We start from the raw sequence: 21,358 nt of genomic DNA, 5'->3' as shown, positions 1-21,358 counted from the left end.
AAAGGTGCTTCTATTCCATTGAAAATCTAAGATATCCCTAAAAACTCCCACTCTACTTGGCAGGTCCCCTATTCCCCTAGTTGTTAGCTTGTTAGACACAGATTTTGTGTCCATATTTGGAGGACTATTAGAAAGAGTCCTCCTTGGGCCAGGGTTGCAGGACCAGAGGCTGTGCATCAGAGTTATCAAGGTTTAGAAAGCTAACGGACGTTGATAAAAAGATATATTACAGGATGGAATGCTGAGAATCAGATTTCTTTCACTGACTCATGGGCCAGTTGCTGGCATGAATCGAACCCAGGGTATGGTAATATGCAAAATCATAACTTTTTTACCATTCTTAACAATCTTCTGTATTAGAGATATTTTAATTGACATGAAATAGTAAAGTCAGACATTAGAAATGGAAATGTTCAAGTGTGATTTGATCATCATGATGTCAGGATTTCAGAATCTCAAATGCTGTTGTAAATTTAAGTACTGGATTCTAGAACTTTAACATGCAGCTTACTCTTTTTTTTCTTTAAAACTAGTTCATCTTAAAAGGTTTTTTTTCATCAATAAGTGTAATTTTCCTAAATTTTATTTCCTTGTTTGCAGAAGAAAAAAATCATCATCTCTAGTTGAATTCTTTGTTTTTAACTCTTGTTATGATCATATTTTAATATTATTACAACTATTTTAAAGTTATCATGAGTTCTTGTGGCTATTGTGACTGTTCAAGTGATTACATAACTATCCTGTTCAACACAATACAGAAGAGTCCCCAAAGGCAACACAGGAACACCCTAAATTCTACTGGGAGTTTTGGGTAAGAGTGCTCTTCCTTAGATAGAGGTAGGTGAAATATTATCTGTTTGGGTCTCAGCTGTGGTGACTGATCAGGGCAACTGAACTGTGAGTATGGACATCATGAGTTTTTAGGAATTGCTTTTAGTATTGTCTATGTAAGTTACTATGGGTACAGCTAAATGAAAACCCTTGGAGTTATCTGAACCATCCTATATTACTAATATTAAAAAATGTTTGGTTCCAGGATGGAGGTTAAAGACATCTCCTCTTTAGTAAAGGAAATGAAGAAGGATAGAATAGTTGGATATATAAATTTCCTTATAATCTGTGTGGCCAGTGAAGAAAGTGGATGGTGCCCAGTGACTAAAAGTAGAATACTGGGAGTTAAAATAAGGTAATTGTGCTGATTGCTGCAGTCATTCCTGAACTTATCAAATGGTAGATTAGAGAACCCAGGCACTATGTGAGTGGTTTGGGGTTACTGATCTTACCAATGCTTCCTTCTCCATCCCTATTGCTGAGATCAGGCAGACACAGAGGGTCTGTAGTGTTGGATTTCCTTCACAGATTGTCATAATGTGAAAAGTTAATATAGACTTTTAAATGAGGAATGCTTTAGGAAGAATTTATATAGGAAAGAGCACCATATTGTGAGTCAGCAGAGCTATGTTCTAGTATGAGTTATGCCATTACCTAGCTTGAGGTCCTGAGCACTGTTATCTCACTGCTAATAGTTTCCTCATCTGTAAAATAAGAGCATTACACTTCACAAGCCCTAAGGACTCATTTGTCTTTAAATATACTTTCTCACCTCGATTTTATTAAATATCTTACTAAATCTAAAGAAGAAAACTAAAGAAAATTGCCAATAGTTTTTTCCACTTTGACAATCACAATCTTTCTAAAATATTCAGTGAAATCAAACATTTAAAAACTTTCTTTCCTAAAAAATTGCTGATGATTTAGTGAAATGATACAAAATTTCCTAAAACACACATCTATAGTACTAGAAGAGTAGATTTCATTCAGGTCATGTGGTTTCCTTCTGAGGCAAAGTCAAAGAAAATGTGCAAATCTTTTGCATTACCTGGATTTCTACAAAGAAAATACTTTATGAGGTAATTTTAAGAATAGAAATATATTTTACATTTGTTTATTTGTCTTGTTGCTTTGGAATTTTGTAAGACATAAATCAGTTGCTATGAACTAACAGAATCACTGGGTCAAAACTGATTTTCAATAGCAATGATTTATAATGTTTTCCCCTGTAATAGGGAAAAATATGAAATATGAAATACTTTTCAAGACCACCCATTCTCTGCTGGTACATTAAATGCTCTGGGTAATTAAAACTCAGAAGATATGTCAATAAATATCACACATTTGAGATGCTATTAAAGTTATTCATCTCAATTTACCCCAATTAACAAAATCTTCCATTTTACTTCCAGCAAAGGAACAAATGAAAAAAATTAATTTTTTTCTGTATTTTAATCCTGGAAATCCGTAATTTACTATATAAGTGCAAAACAGCATTTAAATTCTATGAAATCTGTTCTACCTCTCTGATTTGGTAGGAATAAATTAGAGTTTTACTACGAGAGTGTAACTTTCACTATTCAGCACATATCAGCAAGAGGTAGTAAATCCAACATAGTTTATCACTAAAACTGTATATGCAAAGGATGTGCACATTTTCTTTGACCTTTTCATCAGAAGAAAACCACATGACCTGAATGATATCTACTCTTCTAGTATTGTAGATGTATGTTTTAGGAAATTTTGTATCATTTCACTAAATCTGTAAATAATCTTTTTACAGTTTTAATTGGCATCTCTTTTTCATGCATTGTCAACAAAAGGGATTATATGTTACATCAACAATTTTTTAGGAAAGAAAGTTTTTAATGTTTGATTTCATTGAAAATATTTTAGAAAGACTGTGATAGTCAAAGTAAAATAAACTACTGGCAATTTTCTTTAGTTTTCTTCTTTAACTATAGTAAAATATTCAATAAAATTCAGATCATAAAGGCACCTTAGTATAATACCTAAAATATAACCCAATATTATAGACTACATGCAATTCAACTCAACCACTATTCATTAAAATCCTATTATGCTACAGCCACTAAGATAGTCACTGGAAATAAAAAGACAAAAAGGAAATAGTTGCTGCCCTTAAGGAGCTTGCATTCTACAAAGATAGCATTATTTAGTAGAGATGATAAAGGATTTAGTTCTTAAAATGGCTTCTTTTGATTGGTATATTTTAGTCATTGTCTACTACAGGTATAAGCATAACAGAAATTTAATATACAAAATATTTATACTTGGCCATCAAATTCTACTATTTTTTGCAGAAGTATAATGGTAAATCTTTAAAGTGAGTTAAAATGTAGGTATGCTGTATCATTTCTCATGGACATGGATGAAGTCAAGTAACTACTTGAAAACCTCACAAAGAGCTGATTTTCATTCATCCACTAATCACCAACGAATAAAGAAAGAGTTCTAACCTTATCTCCTGAAAACCAAGCGTAAAGAAAAGAAGTCATATTCTTTACCTATGTAGGGCTAAAGCTGTGCTTTGCTATTTTCCAGGTCAAAGTTATTACCACTTGGCAAAGAAGTCATAGGATTGTAGATCAAGAGATAGCAAAGCCCTGTCTCACTCCTTTCCTTGGTTCTGTAAAGTCCTATTTCTGGTCTGCTGAATTAAGGATCTGGGTTGAAAATGTTTATATCAGCAAGGAAATGTATGATTGAAATGTTAAGCCCAAGTGCTACTTTGGTGCCCACAAAAAGTAAAACCACTGTGAGGAAGATCTTCAGCTAGCTGGAGAAAAAAATGGGAAAAAACAGAGACAAGAGTCATGGAAGATGAGATGGTATGGAGAGGCTTGTAATTTGCATAAAAGGAGACACTAATCACATTGATGAGATAATAGATCCATTAAAGTATCAAAGTAATTTTATGTGAGTTACAACCTTTCTGAGGCTACTTTCTCATCTGTAAAATGGAGATAATAACACCTGTGCACTACCTACCTTACCTCACAGGGTGGTTCTGAGGCAACTGCTTTGCAAATGTGGCACTGGGTAGAGTGCTGGATGTGGAGACCCTGAGTTCATACCCTCGCTCTGCTACATACAGTACCGCCACAGGGGTCTTGGACTTCACTGCTTTGGGCTTTGTTGTCCTCATATATAAAATTAAGGGTTTGGATTAGATGATCTCCAAAATCTTCTCTTCTTGATCTAAATCTGTGATCCATAAAGCACTACTCAAAGAGGTCTTATTATGAATATTGTATTTTAGAAGGTGATTCTGGTACAACCATGGATTCTCTAAATGATGAGGTTTTCCAGGATTGGTTAGAACACATTATTTTTCTTATAAGCATCATGAACTATCACAGATCAAATCTTTCCCCTTTTCTAGGGTTTCCCCAAAGTCTTAGTATAGCTCTAATCTCTACATCATTTAACCTTTAATAGCTTAGCACAGCATTAAAACTCAGGGGATACCCTAAATTAACTCTTAAGTCCCTCCACCTTTCCAGTCATCATTTTTCAATAACTACAGCAAAAATGAAGGCCCGTCACTAAGTAAAATCTTACCTAGCATAATAAGTTGTTCAGAAAAGAACATTCAGCCTCCAAGAAAAGGGAGGAAAATTATGTTTGTAAGTGGCACACAAAGGCAAGCAATTAATAACTATGGTAAGTTTGTTTGCTTTTAAAAATTTCATATTTTGCTGAAAATTATGTTTTGTGGTTCAAAAAATTCATTAACAGAGAAGCTAAAATTCCAAATGTGACTTGAACAAATTCCATTCAAGCTTAGAGAGAATGTAGTTTACTTTTAAGCAGTAATGTGCTCCAGTGAGTAATGCATTTTAAGGGAGTGGTAATTTGCCCCGGTTGTTATATTTCATGGTCCCAGGATACTGAGAGGAAATATCAGACACTGGGTTTTTACTGTAAAACTATCCAGCATCACTTGTTTTCCAGTGGACTCACAGCCAAGTTGACTTGAGCTTCCACAAAGCTGCCAAGTAGAGTCTGTGGTACAGTGCATAACAGGAGAAAGCCCTCTCCCACGGCTATTAGAGACCATTCATCTGGGAGCCTGGGAAAATGCCTCTGACTGACGGAGTTATCTGGAGTAGCCTGGCAGGTGTTTGCTTCCCAGCAAGTTCTGGCACCTGCATGACTCCCTCACTGAATCCAGCAAAGTCTTCTCCAAAGCCACAAGGCGGGCTCAAGGAGGCCAACTGTTTGCCCAAAACATGTCTCTATTTGAGATGGTCTCTTAATCAAAAGGACAATTTTTATAAATCAATTTTCCTAAATATAATTTTTCTTGTTGCTTGTCATCTTCAAATAATACAAAGATCTTAGTAAGAAGCTGGTCAGTGTGGTGGATGGAGGGTCCTCTTTGAGGTCAGGAAGACCTGGATTAAAGCCTTGCTTCTTATGGAGCCTAGATATGTGACCAATGCCAAGTCTTAATTGCTCAGTGCCTCAGGCAACTCTCTAAGACTATAAGTTATTGATGAATTGCTGATCTGTACTTGCTGACAGAGTTTTTATACCATGAGTTTGATGTACTAATAAAATAATAGATCAGCAGCTACCCATCAAGAAATTTTTTTTTAAAATTTAAACTATTATTGAATGAAAGGGCAGATTTATGTTAATGAAAATACACAATGGCTAGAAAGCAGATGACTTTCATACTAAATAATAAACACAATTTTAAAAAATTAAGTTTGTTATGGATGCTTATGTTTTTAGCAAATGCAAATTCATTAAAAGCAGATTAAATTATTTCAGATGTGTTAAAAGAACACCGAATTGTCTTCTTTGGCAGTCACAACTAATCCTAATAATAATGGTCTATAGTTATGATGGGCAGATGCACTTAATTTTATGCCTATTTTATACATTTGTTTGTTTTCAAGCCTTTCAAGCCCAAGTCATGGTATTTTATTTTCTACTCTGAAACTGCAGAGATGTGGTACTTTTTGTGTCTATGTCTTATGTTATTTAATGGGTGAAGAAAGGAATAATCAGGCAAAATGATCATTTAGGTATTTTTGACATTTCTGATGAGAGACAGCCAATTTTCAAAAAGCTTTCCTACACGATTACATTCAACATGCCAAAGTGTGAAGTCACATGCCCACTCTTTATCCCTACACCAAAATGAATTTTAGTAGATTTGATGTATTATAAGTACGTTTAGGGAGCTTATATATATTTCATTTAGAAAAAAATAAAGTTGTAATTCTTTATGAATAGAAACTTCTTGCACAATTGTTTTCAGATGCATGCTCAATGGGAAATTTCAATTTAGAATTATCAGGACACAGCCTAGGAGAAAATGTCAAAAATCTGTAAATCCCTAAAAGTAAGCAGACAGAGTAAGAATGTGATTCATTTTGGATGAGTTGACTCAATGACTTGTTTGCAGAATCTGGAAGGTATTCCTGTGGACTTCTCTATGGAAGTATTGCTGGATTAAGAAGAGTTTAGTGGCAGCTGTGGCTGTGGAAACCAGTCAACGAGCATTTATTTATCTCTTATTATATGCCAGTCACTGTGCTAAGGGGATTCACAAAGAAAAAGCAAAAATAGTCTCTATTCTCAAGGAATTTACATTTCAATACTAGAGACAACATATACATAGATTGGTACATCTAAGATAAAAACAAGTAGGTGGAAAGTAACTTGGAAGAGAAAACATCACTAGCTGGGGGGATTAAGGGGCGTGACCAGAAAGGGCTGTCTACAGAAGGTGGCACTTGAATTGAGTCTGAAAGGAAGCTAGGGATCAAATGAGGCAGAGGTTTTAGGGAAAGCATTCCAGGCACAGAGGAAAGGAAGAGCAAAAAGCAGAGACCAGAGACGAAGCATCATGTATGAGGAACAAGAAGTTGGCCAGTATGGCTAGACCATAAAGTATATGCAGGGGAGAATTGTGTTTAAAGCTTGATAGGAAGGGTCCAGGATGTGAAATATATTAAATGTCAAACAGTAGAGTTTATATTTGAAGGTAATCAGGAATAATTAGAGGTTAAAAGAGGCATGGTCAGAGACTTTAGGAAAAGTATGCTTGCATCTGCATGGAGGAGGATGGATTATAGTGGGGAGAGAAGTGAGGTAGGGAGTCCAATTTAGAAGGCTACTGTAATAGCCTACGAAGAAGGGGACATAAGTGAGAGTTACAGAGAAAAAAAATTACACAATTTAATGACTGGCTGGATATATGGGAGGAACAAGAGAGGAGGTAAGGATGACAAAGTTTGCAAACCTAGGTTATTAGATGGATGGTGGTATCCCCAAGAATAACAGGGAAATCTGGAAGAGAGCGTTAGAAATTTCTGTTTGGGACATGTTGAGTTTGTGATGCTTTAGTAGACTCAGGCTGAATTAGCAACTTAGGTTTAAGAAACTGGAATGAAATAAGACATGGGTAATTCATCTAACGTAACAAAAGCATATTATCTTAGTCATAGGGAGGAAGGATATTCAAATCATGGAAAGGATATTCAACAAAGTTATGGCCTTGATTTGGGGGAGTACGGCTTTGCTCTGGTGTGTTGGTCATGCTGCAGGTCTGGCTGTCCCTCATAATTGGAATATTCTCCCTCCTCATCTCCACCTCTTAGTTTCCCTGGCTTCCTTCCAGATACAACTTAAATTTCACTTTCTACAGGAGACCTTTTCTGGTCCCTCTAGCTGCTACTGCCTTGTCTTCTGTGATCATCTTCCATCTACTCTGTACATGCCTTTTATATACTTTGTTATTTATATGTTGTCTCTCCCATTAGAATATGAGCTCCTTGAGGGCAAAGACTACTTTTTTTGCCTTTAATGTATATCTAGCACTTAGTCTAGTACCTGGCACACAGAAATTAATAAATATTATTTGAAGAATTGGAAATTGAAGGGTGGATGTCCTTCAATTGGGGAATGGCTGAACAAGTTGTGGTATATGATTGTGATGGAATACTATTTGTGCTATAGGAAATGATGAGCAGGATGTTTTCAGAAAAACCTGAAAAGACTTACATGAACTGATGCAAAGTGAAGTAAGCAGAACCAGGAGAACATTGGATATAATCACAGCAATATTATAAATGATGATCAACTTAGCTATTCTCAGCAACACAATGATCTAAGACAGTTCTAAAGGACTTGAAAAAAAATGCTAGCCACCTCCAGAGAAAGAACTGATGAAGTCTGAATGCAGAACAAATCATACTTTTAAACTTTTTTATTTTTCTTGGTTTTTTTTTTTGGTCCAGGTTTTCTTTCACAACATGACTAATGTGGAAATATGTTTTGCATGACTGCACATTTTTAACATATATCAAATTGTATGCCTTCTCCATAAGGGGGGAGGGAAAGGAAACAGAGAATTTGGAATTTAAAATTTTTAAAAAAGAATGTTAAAAAATTTTTACATGTAGTTGGAAAAATATTTTAAAAAATAAAAAAGCTTGTTGACTGAGTGAAAGGAGAGTTCTTGCCCTTCATGGCTAGTCTGTCTTAATACTTCAAGAACCAGAAAGATACTTTAATTCCTCTAACCCTTGAGCCAATTCAATCTTGAGGACAATTTCAATATATTTTAAGCGTAATTAAGAGCTAGCTTAATGGGGTAGGGCCTTCTGACATTGGTCTTGCTGCAGACGCTTATGACATATATACAAATTGTAATGTTTAACAGGCAGTCAGTGATGTAGGTCTGGAGCTCTGGGTAGAGAATAGGCCTAGATAATAGTCTGAGAATCAATTGCATTGAGATGAAAATTTGATCTACTATCTGATTAGATCACTAAGTGAGAGTAAAGAGAAAAATGGAAGAGAGTCAAAGACAGAGTCTTAAGGAATGTCTACAGTTAGTGGGTCTGGCATGGCCAAAAATCCAGTAAAAGAGATTGAGAATGAATGGACAGACAGATAGGAGAATCAAGAGAACAGAAAATTCAGAACAGAGAGTATCTAGGAAGAAAAGGTATTCAGAATCAAATGGTACGCAAAAGTCAAGGAGGATGACTGAGTAAAGGCCATTAGATATGGCAACTAAGACATCATTGGAAAATTTGGAGAGAGAGAAATTTCAGTTAAATGAAACTGAGTGAAGAGATAGTGTAACACACTGAGTGTAGATGACTTCTTCAAAGAGTGGAGCTGAGATGAGGGAGAGAGATACACAATAATAGCTAGCAGGGATGGTAGGCTCTAGTGACAGTTTTTTAAGGTTGGGGGATACATGGTTGTATTGGTATGCATTAGGAAGTAGCCCAGAGACAGGAAGAGACTGAAGATTAGAGAGAGAGTGGGGGTGAGGGTAAGGATATTCTGCTTAAGAAGACAAGAAGGGAGATCAAGAAAACATGTAAAGGGGTTGACCTTGGCAAAGAGAAAAGTCAACTCATCATCAGACTGGAGGGAACAGATAGTGGTAAGTGATGTCTGAATGATATAAGATGAGGAAGAGGGGAAATGGGGGTGCTCTTGGCAAACAGTCTTGATTTTTTGAGGTAGGGAATGAACTATGTTGAGGTACCTAACAAAGAGATTGGGGAAAAGGGCAGCATGGAAGAGATGGCTTGGAATAGCCAATGTAGTAAGTGAGAAACGGAATCTATTAGGGAGGAATTATATTTCTTTGTTGCAAAGAGGGATGAGTTGATATCATATGACAAAACTGTAATGGACTCAATCAGCATAATTTCCCTCTGTTCTCTTCAGTAGAATGTGCATAGGAGGAAAGGAGATGGGTTGTGAAAACAATTTCAAGAGGTTTACAAGAAGTGATCAGAAGTAGGACAAGAAAAAATTCAAGAGATTTCTATAGTATATGGCAGTACAGAATGGAATCCATTCAACTAACTGGGAAGGGAGAAGAATGTAGTCTGGAATAGTACTAAGGAACAGAGGGATTGGAAGTTATGGTGAGTATGAAAAGTAGGTCTAGGATAAGTAGGGCACGGGGGAGAGACAGACAGGTTCAAGATTAGGATCAAACAGGAAGATGATTTTGAGGAGCAGAGAAATACAGCTGTTCTAGGGGCTATAGTATATAAAGACAAAGCCCCAGTTTTGGATACCATAGGAGAAAGCAATGTAAGTAGATTTGTGGAAATAATCACGGGCCTGAAAAGTTTTTTCACTTGTCTGAGAAATGTAGAATTCCACAATACGGTGTTAAGACAATTCATGTTCTTGACGTAGTATAATCTTAGAAGCTTTGGGCCACACTAAAGTGGTTGAATGCCAAACTAAATAAATCAGTCAACTTAGTGAAAAAAAGAATTGGTCAGTAGTATTTGGGAAGGAATCTAGAAGCCTCTTCCCCCAAGGGTCAGACTGAATTTTTCACCTCTCAACTGGTTGTTCTTACCTCATATGTGCATGTCTATGCACATGCTATAAATTTATTTATGTGCCCTGACAGAAACAAAAGGATTTAATAGGAGCAGCACCCAAGAGTAGAACAAATTAGAATAAAATACATAAGAAATTATCCCTCTAAATTTCTTTCCCATAGACCTTTCTTACTTCACTATTTTTAAAAAATATTAAATACGAAAAATAATATGCAGGCATAGACATGATGATACTGAAATTTACTGTTCCTACAACTATAATTCTGTTGGATTGTGTATATGTAATAATATTGTGCACTTAAAACATTCAAAATGCTTTCCAATATACTACTTCACTCATTCTTAAATAACTGCTGATAGAAAAAAAATCTTTAAAAAAATTTTCTAAATATAGTGTATTTGGTTTGAACTACTAGGCATTCAGGTACTTTTCTCAGTGATGCAATCTACGTCTTTTTTTATGTCTATGAGCCCCAGATCACAATATCATGCTGAACTGATACTAGAAGATAATGAAGCACGTATAGCTAAACACTGCATCTATGACACTATTGTTTTTCATGAAATCTCAAGAGCTGCTTTGTAGAAATAGCTAATGAACTAACGGACCATACTAGCAAGAGCAAAGAATCACAGGACTACTAAAAGGGAACTTGAAAGTATAACCAGTCGATTTTCCTAAGTACATCTAGGACTCCTCTTAAACTATTAAGAAATAAGATTATCAATCACTTTCTTTAAAAATCACCAGATGAGAAAACTGAATGAGGATAGAAAGGAATGTGAGTGTGTGTGTGTGTGTATGTGTATCTTTTTCTCAGCTACATATGCTATCTTCATAGAGCATAAAAACCTCACAAACAAATACAGAAAAACAGAAATATTAAACGCACCCTTTTCAGACCTTAAGGCTGTAGAAATGGATTAAAAATTAATTGGAAAGTAAATAATCTAATCCTAAAGAATGAGTAGGCCAAAGAACAAATCAAAGAGACAATCAATAATTTCATTAACAATAATGACAATGATGAGATAATGTATCAAAATTTTTAGGATGCAAAGGACTACTTAGGGGAAAATTTACATCTCTAAATGCATACACTGATTTAAAAAAAGAGACAGCAGATCATTGAATTGGATATGCAACTAAAATAACTAGAAAAAAAATGAAAAATTCCCAATTAATTACTAAAATAAAAATCCTGAAAATCAATAGATTAATAAAATTAGAACTGAAATAAACACCACTGAATTGCAAATAACTCTAACCCTAAATAAAAACAGGAGCTGGTTTAATAAAAAAAAATAGATAAACCCTTGGTTAATTTGATTTTTAAAAAGAAAGAAGACCAAATTACCAGTATCAAAAATGAAAAGTATAAATGCACTACCAATGAAGATGAAATTAAAGCAATTAGTAGTAGTTACTTTGCCCAATTATATGCCAGTCTAAGTGAAATGGATGAATATTTACAAAAATATAAATTGTCTGGATAAACAGAAGAGGAAATAGAATACTTAAATAGTCCCATCTAAGAAAAAGAAATTGAACAAGCCATGAATAAGCTCCCCCATCCCAAAAAAAATCCATGGGACCAGATGGAGTTACAAATGACTTCTAGAAAATATTTAAGGAATAATTAATCCCAATATTGTATGAACGCTTTGAAAAAATAGGTAAAGAAGGAGGCTTACACCCAATTCCTTTTCTGATACAAACATGGTTTTGATACCTAAGCCAGGGAGAGCAAAAACGGAAGGAAAGCTTAGGCCAATTTCCCTAATGAATATCAGTGCAAATTTTTAAATACAATACTAGCAAGGATATTATAGCAATACATCACAAAGATTATACATATGACCAGGTAGAATTTATACCAGGAATGCTAGGCTGGCTCCATATTAGGGAAATTATCAGCAAAACTGACCATATCAATAAGAAAAACAACAAAAATCATATGATATATACCAACAGATGTAAAAAAAGGTTTTGAGAAAATACATGTATTCCCATTAAAAACACTAGAAAGCATAGGAATAAATTGAACTCTTTGTAAAATGGTAAGTTGTACTTATCTAAAACCTGCAGCAAGCATTCTTTGTAATGAAGATATACTAGAAACATTTCCAATAACATTAGTAGTGAAGCAAAGATGTTCACTGTCACCATTATTATTCAATATTGTATTAGAAATGCTGGCTATAGCAATAAGACAAGAAAAAGAAATTGAAGGAAAACAAATAGGAAAAGAGGAAATAAAACGATCACTCTTTGCAGATGATATGATGGTATTCTTAGAGAACCCTAGAGAATCAACTAAAAAACTAGTCGAAACAATTAACAACTTCAGCAAAGTTACAGGATACAAAACAAACCCACATAAATCACCAGCATTTCTACATACTACCAAGAAAACCCAGAAGAAAGAGATAGAAAGAAAAATTCCATTTAAAATAAATGCAGACAATATAAAATACTTGAGAGTCTACCTGTTAAGACAAGCCCAGGAACTACATGAACATAATTACAAAACACTTTTCACACAAATAAAGACAGATGTAAACAACTGGAGAAATAGAAATTGATCATGGGTAGGATGAACTAAAATGATAAAAATGATAATTCTACCTTAATTAATTTGCTTATGCAATACCATTCCAATTAAGCTACCAAAGAATTATTTTACAGAACTAGAAAAAGCAATAAAATTCAGCTGAAAGACTAAAGGTAAAAAATATGAAGGTAGTCAATGAAAAAAAAAAGGAAGGCCACCTGTCAGTTCTGGATTTGAGATATTACAAAGTGGTAACAATCAAAACAATCTGGTAGCGGCTAAAAAATAAAGTAGGGGACCAGTGGAACAGATTAGGTACACAGTACACAGTAGTAAGTGACCACAGTAATCTAAGGTCTGATAAAGCGAAAGATCCAAGCAAAAGCTCACCAATTGACAAAAAATGCTGGGAAAACTGGAAAACAGTTTGGCAGAAAGTAGGCACAGGCTAACATCTTACAGCATATAGCAAAATAAGGTCAAAATAGGTAAATGATTTAAAAAGGGTGATATTATAAGTAAATTAGGGGAACATGGAGAAATTTATCTATCTGATTTATGGATAAAGGAATAGTTTATGACCAAAAGAGACAGAGAGGCTTATGGGAGATAAAATGGATAAGAATTCATTATTTGATTAAAAAAAATTGCTAGGAAAACTGGAAAGCAGTATAGCAGATATCGGGCATAGACCAATATCTTAGATCATTTACCTAAATAAGGTCAAAATGGATACATGACCTACATATAAGAGAGATATTATAAGAAAATTTGGAGAGGCAGAGCCAAGATGGAGAAGTAAAGGAAGGGACTCTCCTGAGTTCTCCCCTACATACCTTTAAAAATGACTCTAAACAAATTCTAGGGCAGCAGAATCCACAAAAAAGATGGAGTGAAACAAATTTCGAGCCCAAGACAACTTGGAAGGTAGGCAGGAAAGGTCTCCTGCACCATGGTGAAAGAGGAGCACAGTCTAGCATAGGCTACATCAGTGTAGGCAGACCCAGCCCCAGCAAAGCCAGAGCAGGCCTCAGGGTGATTGACTCACTGGCAGCAGTGGTGTTTCCAGGTCTCTCAGACTATAAACATCAAAGACAACTTAGAAGGTCAGTAGGAAAGGTCAATTGCACCTGAGTGATAGTAGAGCACAGTCCAGCACAGGCCATGCCAGCACAGCCCCAGCCTCAGCAAACCAGGAGCAGGATTTGGGCGTGGCAGCAACGGCAGTTGTTTCTTTCAGAGCTCTCAGCAAACAGACAGTAAGGGGGTAAAACAAACGGGGAGAGGGAAATTGCAAGGGTCTTTTTGCTAGCATTGAGGCAGGCCTCTGTTGCTTTGCCTGGATCTGGGTCCTGGGTGGCAGTGCCAGGGTGAGGAGGAGTACTAGCATAGCAGAGCTTGTAGCCACAGGTGAGGAGGGACCCTCCTCACAGTCCCAGGGCAGAAAGAGTGATTGTGGTCTGTCACAGAACAGAGCACAGGCCAGGAGAGTAGTAAACACCTCTCCTTAGATCATACCACCTTGGAAGAACTGAAAACTTACAGGGCCGTAGAAGTATCTCAGAAAACAGCTGTATAAATCCCCTGAAACTTGGAACAGTGAACCCTCCACCCTGGAAGCAGAGCCCTACTGTAACAAAGACTTAAAAGTCAACCTAGTACGCTGGGAAAACGAACAAACAGAAAATATCTCTGATTACTGAAAGTTATTATGGTAACAAGATCAAAACACATACTCAGAAGAAGACAATAAAGTCAAAGCTCCTACATCCAAAGCCTCCAAAAAGAATATGAATTGGTCTCAAGCCATGGAAGAGCTCAAAAAGGATTTTAAATATCAAGTAAGAGAGGTAGAGGAAAAATTAGGAAGAGAAATGAGAGAGATGCAAGAAAATGAAAAATGAGTCAACAGCTTGGTAAAGGAGACACAAAAAATACTAAAGAAAGTAATACCTGAAAGAACAGGCTAGGCCAAATGATAAAAGAGGTCCAAAAAGCCAATGAAGAGAAGAATGTCTTAAAAAGCAGAATTGGCCAGATGGAAAAGGAGGTCCAAAAGCTCACTGAAGAAAATAATTCCTTGAAAATTAGAATGGAGCAAATGGAAACTAATGACTTTATGAGAAATCAAGAAATGGTAAAGCAGAACCAAAAGAATGAAAAAATACAAGACAACGTGAAACACCTCATTTGAAAAACAACTGACCTGGGAAACAGATCCAGGAGAGATGATTTAAAAATTATTGGACTACGTGAAAGCCATGATTAGAAAAAGAGCCTAAACATCATCTTTATAGAAATTATCAAGGACAACTTCCCTGATGTTCTAGAAACAGAGGGTAAAATAGAAATTGAAAGAATCCACAGATCACCTCCTGAAAGAATCACAAAATGAAAACAGCCAGATATATTATAGTCAAATTCCAAAGTTCCCAGGTCAATGAGAAAATATTGGAAGCAGCCAGAAAGAAACAATTTAAATATCATGGAGCCACAATCAGGATAACACAAGATTTAGCAGCTTCTACATTAAAAGATTGGAGGGCTTAGAATATGATATTTCAGAGGGCAAAAGAGCTACATTTACAACTAAGAATCACCTACCCAGCAAAACTGAGTATAATCCTTCAGGGGAAAAAATGGATAGTCAACAAGATAGGGATTTTCAAGCATTCTTGATGTAAAAACCAGAGCTGAATAGAAAACTTGACTTTCAAATACAAGTTTCAAGAGAAGCATAAAAAGGTAAACAGGAAAGGGAAATCATAAGGGACTTAATAAATTTAAACTGTTTACATTCCCACATGGGAAGGTGATATTTATAATCCATAAGATCTTTTTCATTACTAAGGTAGTTAGAAGGAGCATATAGAGACAGAGGCACAGCCCTACCCCACTCAAATCAAAGTCAATTGAAAGTCATGGTATCATCTCCCTGATATCATGGTCCTCTTTGAGAACAAAGGAAAAAAAACACAACCACACACAGACAGAAGGCATAGGTATGAATTGAATGTGAAGGGATGTGTAATGATAATGTATTTTTGCTCAATTTGAAGATCTTCACCATCCATTAATAGGCCCATGTGACTTGCTTACATCACAGGAAGCCTAAGTCATGTGGTGGAAGGAACTTGCTGAAGGGGTGGAATAGGAAAGGGTGGAGCAGGAAGGAAGAGCAGTTAGAGCTGAGAGAGAGAGAGGAGGCAGGCAGCTTGCTGTGAGTGTTTGTGGGAAGGCCTGGGGGGGACATTGGGGGCAGGGAGAAGGATATGGAATGGAGCTGCTCTCTGTAGTGATAATGTGTTTTAACTTCTTTTTTGCTATGATGGATTCAGTTTGCTGATGTTGGGATTTGACTTTCTGGTGTCTGAATAAATGCTTTGCTTCTGTCTTCTATGTGGAGAGCCTGTTAAATTTTGTGATTCAGAACCACGCCGGCATACTCATGGCAACCATTGTGAATATTGCCTGACGATACAGGATAATATCTAAAAAATAAAATTAAGGGGTGAGAGAGGAATGTACTGGGAGAAAGAAAAAGGGAGAGGTAGAATGGGGTAAATTATCTCACATAAAAGAGGCAAGAAAAAGCTTTTGCAGTGGAGAGGAAGAGGGGGGAGGAGAGAGGGAATGAGTGAACCTTACTTTCATTGGATTTGGCTCAAAGAGGGAATAACATACACACTCAACTGGCAGCTATTCCTCAGTTGGGTGGGAAGAAAAGTTTCAGGGTTCATGCTTGGTCCCCTACTTCTGAAGTCAGAGAGTTCTTCCCTAAAAGACACAGGGGTTTCTTCGCTCTTATTTTTCTGACCCACATAGTGGACCACAAAGCCAAGGCTGAGAATGGGAAATGGGACTATCAATCACTATCATCCTTAACTACATAGATCCGGTGGAAGCTTGGGTGCCCCTCAAGATTTCTAGAGACTGGCCAAGAGCTTTAGTACATTGCCTGATGAGAAGCAAAAGTGAGGTCCTGTAAGGTGGGCAGGGCTCCTTTGAGGAAAAATTAGCAAATGTCAGAGAGAGAGAGAGAGAGAGAGAGAGAGAGAGAGAGAGAGAGAGAGTGTGTGTGTGTGTGTGTGTGTGTATGGGGGAGCGCTGTTCTAGACCTGCAAGTTGTTTGGAGTGAATCTACTGTACAACAACAATTTTTAAGAGCTGGATATGTCCCTCCTCCAAGACAATTCACTCTAACCAGGCTCAGGCATTCAGGACAGTAGCAGTAGGCTGTTATTCTTCAGGCCATAAAGACTAAGCTTAGTATGGAAAACATGATAGTATTTTGATTGCCACTGTGGGGCTGACACTAGTTGGCCCAGTGTTCTAAGCTAGGTGGGGATTCAGGGGTCCTAGAATATTCTGGCCATATGCTGTACACAATCTTTGTTCCTGTGTTAAATAAAGGTAATAAGTAGTCTGTTCCTTTTGTATCTGGGCCATGAAGATAGTCCTTAACTAGGGAGCTTATCCATCAGAGGCACTGAGAAGGTGAAGGAGAGAGGAGAGTATTATGAAGGACCTGCACAGTTGCTCTAGAAGGAGTCAGCTGAGCTTTTATGGATGAAGTGCCCTACAGGATTCCAGGGAGCCTCTCTTTATAAAAGATGGGTCGAGTTTTGGGCTACATAGCATGTGAACACTGGAGGCAGGGTACAGAGGCTGGTGGGTGCTGAGAACACTCTCTCAGGGTTCCTTCTATCTTTGTTTTAAGGCAACTTCTAAATACAGAAAACAAAGTGACAAACAAAAGAATCCACAGATTGCCTTCAGGGGTAAAAATAAACTCCAAAACATATAGTAGTCAAATTTTAACTACTTGAATAACAAAGAAAAGTTATAAAGATTAGAAGAAAGACCTTCAAATATAAAGTTAAGGAAATTTTGATAACATAAGATTATTTGGTATCTCCTGAAAAACTGCAAGAGGGAATAGAATAACATGTTCTGAAGAGCAAAGGAGCTCAAGATACAATCCAAGGTGATATACCCTACAAACCTGGGCCCAACCAGTAATGAAAAAAGATAAACTTTCAATTAAAAAAAAAAGCATTTGAAGCATTCCTAGGAAAACGTACCTAAAACAAATGATTTGCTTATTAAGTACCCCAGAGAACAGAAATACAAGGTAAACAAACGTAGCAACCAAGGACAACAACAAAATAACAACAGAAAGACCATTAAGAGATTTCTTTTTCTCTAATACACAAGGAGACAAATGTGAAAGGAAAAGGCAAATAAAGCAAAAGGCGAATGCAGGAAAAGAATAAATTCTACAATCCCCAGCTTACAAGTGAATCAGCGTTCTTGTGGTTTGGGAGAAGGGAAAAGAAAATGGAAGAGAGTAGGTGATGTATCCTAATCAAGACAAAGGTTAACAACGAAGGACAATAACTCCTGCAGTCTCTCAGGAAGAAGGGAGCCCATACGAGAATGGGTGAGGTGGCAAAGAGAGGAACTGAAAAAGGGAGAAAGAGGGAAATCTTATTCAGTGCTGGGAATGGACACCACAGATGAATGCTTCTATGAGAGAAGAAAGATTTTATAAAGGGAGAAGGGAACTTTACAATTTACTTTACACGGTGCTTGGAGAGATGACTCATCCTGACTAAGGAGAAGGGGAATTAGAGCTTCTGGGGGCAAATGGCATCCAGAAGAGAGGGAAGGCATGGACTTGAGATGGAGATTCTGTGGCAAATGGAAAAATGGCCAAGGGTAGAGCAAAAGCTAATGATAAATTGCCCAATCAGGGACACAGGAAAATTCCTGCCATGAGGCAATATCTTCTTTATTGTCTGTCAGAGTTGGTATTTCTAAGAGTGAGACACAATAAAAGGGGAGCAGGGGAAAAGATCCATAGAAATAGTTTAGACGAAGGAACTCAAAATAGGTACCTTAAAAGTTCTAATTTTCAAGAGACTAAAAAAAGGACTACATTAGTATAAAATCCATGATTCAAAGAATAAAAGTCTAGAATAGACAGAAAGGGAAGATAATGAAGAGAATAAGGAAATAAAGTCCATTTTAGAAAAAAGTACAGAATACAAAAATATAAAAACTTAATGACCAAATAAAATAAAGAAAAAGATAGAGGATCATATTTGACTAATTAACTGGGAGGGGACAAAATGATGGGAAGAATTATATAACTAGATAAAAAAAGGAATTAGTAAGTAAAACTCCAAATCTAAAGGAAGGTATAAATAAGTGGGAGGGTGAGGGAGGCCTTGAGGTTGAGGGAAGAAAAGGTGGACTACCTTAGAGTAGATTAAACTAAAATAACTCAAGAGACAAAGTACAGTATTTATAGAGGAAGAAAGGAAAATTTCAATTTGGAAAAAATATTAGAGACAAATGGAGTAAAATATGAACCCAATTCTCATAACTTTAAATGTGAATGAATTATAAAATCCAATAAGGTGAAAAAGACAGCTTGGATAAAAAAACAAAGCTCCACAATCTGTTTGTGAATCTAAAGAAGCAGAAGTTGCAGATCATGCTATCAGACAAGCCCAAAACAAATGATCACAACGCCAAAAAAGGGATAAAGTAACTACATTGTGCTCAAAAGAATCACTGAAAATCAAACAATATAATTATTACCTTAGCATGTAAATTCATAAAAGAAAAATTAATTGAATTACAAGAAAACAAACTATAGCAGTAGTAGGAGATTGCAATATCATTCTCTCAGTTTAGGATAAGTCTAACAGAAAGACAAACAGAAGGGAAAATACAGAATTGAACAAAGTGCTGGAAAAACCAGAGCTAAAAGTCTTACGGTGTCTTCTAAATAGTAGTACTTAAAAATAAATGTATTTCTCAGCATCATATGAAACTTTTACAAAAACTGGCCATGTACTGGGGCATAGAAATACTGTATGCAAATGTAAAGATTTAAAAATGGTAAATATCCTTTATAAACAATAACATAATTAAAAATTGTAACCCAACTCATGGAGTGCTAACAAAAATTACAGACCAAATAGAGACTTAACAATGAAATCCTACATAATCACTGGATCAAAGAACAAATCATAGAAAACATCAATAATTATGAGAAAGAAAATGATGATAATGAAACAACATACCAAAATTTCTGAAAAGCAGAATTTAAGGGGAAAATTACGTCTCTATAAACATACATTAACATAATAGATAAGGAGAGGATTGAAGAACTGACTATGCATTTTTAAAAATGAGAATGTCAACAAATACAAAAAACTAAAATAAGACAAAACAGGGGATATTAAAAATTAGAGGAAAAATAAACTGGAAACAAAAAACCCAGAGAGCTAATAATAAAACATCCCAAAAGCTGGATCTTTGAAAAGACAAATAAATTGATAACTTTTAGTCAACCTAATTAAAAAAAAAGGACAGGAAATTAAACTGATAAAATAACACACGAAATGTGCAAACACAAAGCCAGAAGAAATGAAAAGAATTATTAGAACCTACTATGCTACCACAATTGAGAACACAAAGGAATGGATGAATACCTTGAAAAATGTAAAATCTCCAAATTAACTGAATATCAAACAGAGACTTTTTTTCCCAAAGTATATTAAGTTTCTTGGCTGTGATATCATCCTGTTGTTTTTTCCCAGGTCTTGTTTCAAACAAACTGCCTTCTACATGGATGGGCTCCTCACATATATTAGCCCTGAATCCCAGCAGTCACCTTCCTCTTCTATTCCATCTCTTACTCTGCCCTGTCCTCTCCATAGCTGGTCTGTTCTATCTTACATCACTGTACCAGCACTGCTACCAAACCAGGTGCCCCTTCTTGCATTGTACCCTTCTTGATGGGCCAATGGTCTCCTTTGACCATGACCTTTACTTTGTTTTATAAGCCCCCATTTTCTTCATCTCTGTTCCCTGTACCTGGGAAGCTTTTGATCATAAAAGCACACAGATAGAGAGCTGGAAGGGACTTTGGATCTTCCTTCTTCATAGCCTTGTGTCATTTCTTGCCCTGATCCACCAGCTTTTCATGCTTCTCTTGATTCTTGTGTTTTAAAGTCAAATTTTCTATTCAGCTCTGGTCTTTTCACTGAGAAAGCTTGAAAGTCCTCTATTTTATTGAAAATCCATATTTTGCCTTGGAGCATGAAACTCAGTTTTGCTGGGTAGGTGATTCTTGGTTTTAATCCTAGCTCCATCGATCTCTGGAATATCATATTCCAAGCCCTTCGATCCCTTAATGTGGAAGGTGCTAGATCTTGTGTTATTCTGATTGTGTTTCCACAATACTCAAATTGTTTCTTTCTGGCTGCTTCCAGTATTTTCTCCTTGTTCTGGGAGCTCTGGAATTTGGCAACAATATTCCTAGGAGTTTTCTTTTTGGGAACTTTTTGAGGAGGCGATCTGTGGATTCTTTCAATTTCTATTTTACCCTCTGGCTCTAGAATATCAGGGCAGTTCTCCTTGATAATTTCTTGAAAGATGATATCTAGGTTCTTTTTTTTGATCATAGCTTTCAGGTAGTCCAATTATTTTTAAATTATCTCTCCTGGATCTATCTGCCAGGTCAGTGGTTTTTCCAATGAGATATTTCACATTGTCTTCCATTTTTTCATTCCTTTGGTTCTG

General features: G+C 36.2%; 1 protein-coding gene across 1 annotated transcript in view; it reads right to left on the bottom strand.

The window, feature by feature from the left end:
* Positions 1-21,358, bottom strand: part of LOC118843989 (SLX4 interacting protein) — a 229,372-nt gene that overhangs the window by 32,318 nt on the left and 175,696 nt on the right. The window lies entirely within an intron of this gene.

The sequence above is a fragment of the Trichosurus vulpecula genome, chromosome 3 (genome assembly GCF_011100635.1).
Source record: "Trichosurus vulpecula isolate mTriVul1 chromosome 3, mTriVul1.pri, whole genome shotgun sequence".
In the NCBI taxonomy this organism is placed as follows: Eukaryota; Metazoa; Chordata; class Mammalia; order Diprotodontia; family Phalangeridae; genus Trichosurus; species Trichosurus vulpecula.
The sequence above is the reverse complement of the archived record's forward strand: the minus strand, read 5'-3'. Positions and strand labels throughout refer to the sequence as shown.